Below are 1,055 nucleotides of genomic sequence, written 5' to 3'. Positions count from 1 at the left end.
TTAAGAATGTCCCAAGAAAGTTATGCTCTCTAAATCACCTCTTCCTGTGCATCCTTTAATATGGCAGAAGGATGCCACATGCTTTTTTCTCAGCTTCTTCATGGCTGTCTTCATTTCAGCATTTCTGAGTGTGTAGATGAAGGGGTTCAACATAGGTGTGATCACTGTGTAAAAGATGGAGAACACCTTATCCACAGAGAAGCTGCAGAAAGACCTCAGGTAGATGAATACACAGGGCACAAAGATCAGGCTGACCACTGTTAGGTGGGAGGCACAGGTAGAGAGTGCCTTGCTCTGGCCCTGGTGGAAGTGAGTTCTCAGGGTGATCAGGATGATGGCATAAGAGAATAGTAAGACCAAGAAGCAGACGAGAGATAGCAGACCACTGAGACCATCAGCACCTCTACCACATATGTGTCCATGCACGCTAGCTTGATGACCTGTGGGACATCACAGAAGTTGTCCAGTTGATTGGGGCCACAGAAGGGCAGCTGAATCACCAGTGTGACCTGTGTGATGGAGTGGATGAAACCCCCACACCAACAGGCAAAAACCAACTGAAAGTGCAGCTGGTGGTTCATGACTGACAGGTAGTGCAAAGGATGACATATGGCAACATATCTATCATAGGCCATGACTGTCAGCAGAAACATCTCACTGGCTCCCAGAAAGTTCAAGAAGTAGATCGGGGCCAAAAATAAAAAATAAATATAAATAAATAAATATAATTAATTAATTAATTAATAGTAGATCGGGGCCAAGCATCCTGAAAAAGAGATGATCTTCCCCTGTTGTAGAAAATCTCCTAACATCTTAGGCACGGTAATACAGGTCAGGCATAGGTTAATGAAGGATAGATGGCCCAAAAAATAGTACAGAGGAGACTGGATCAGGTGGGCATCAGCTCCCACTGTTACCATTATCAAGAGGTTTCCCAGAACAACAGTCATGTAAAATAACAAATATATTAAGAAGAGAAACAGTTGTAGCTACCAGGAGGATGATAGTCCCAGAAGAACAAATTCTGTCACCTTGGAATCATTTCTTTTTTTCAT

General features: G+C 43.2%; 1 pseudogene; it reads right to left on the bottom strand.

The window, feature by feature from the left end:
• Positions 1 to 1,055, bottom strand: LOC114221287 (olfactory receptor 4Q3-like; annotated as a pseudogene).

This window comes from Eumetopias jubatus, unplaced genomic scaffold, assembly GCF_037043125.1.
Source record: "Eumetopias jubatus isolate StellerSeaLion01/CBP00866 unplaced genomic scaffold, mEumJub1_p1.0 scaffold_7, whole genome shotgun sequence".
NCBI lineage: Eukaryota > Metazoa > Chordata > Mammalia > Carnivora > Otariidae > Eumetopias > Eumetopias jubatus.
The sequence above is the reverse complement of the archived record's forward strand: the minus strand, read 5'-3'. Positions and strand labels throughout refer to the sequence as shown.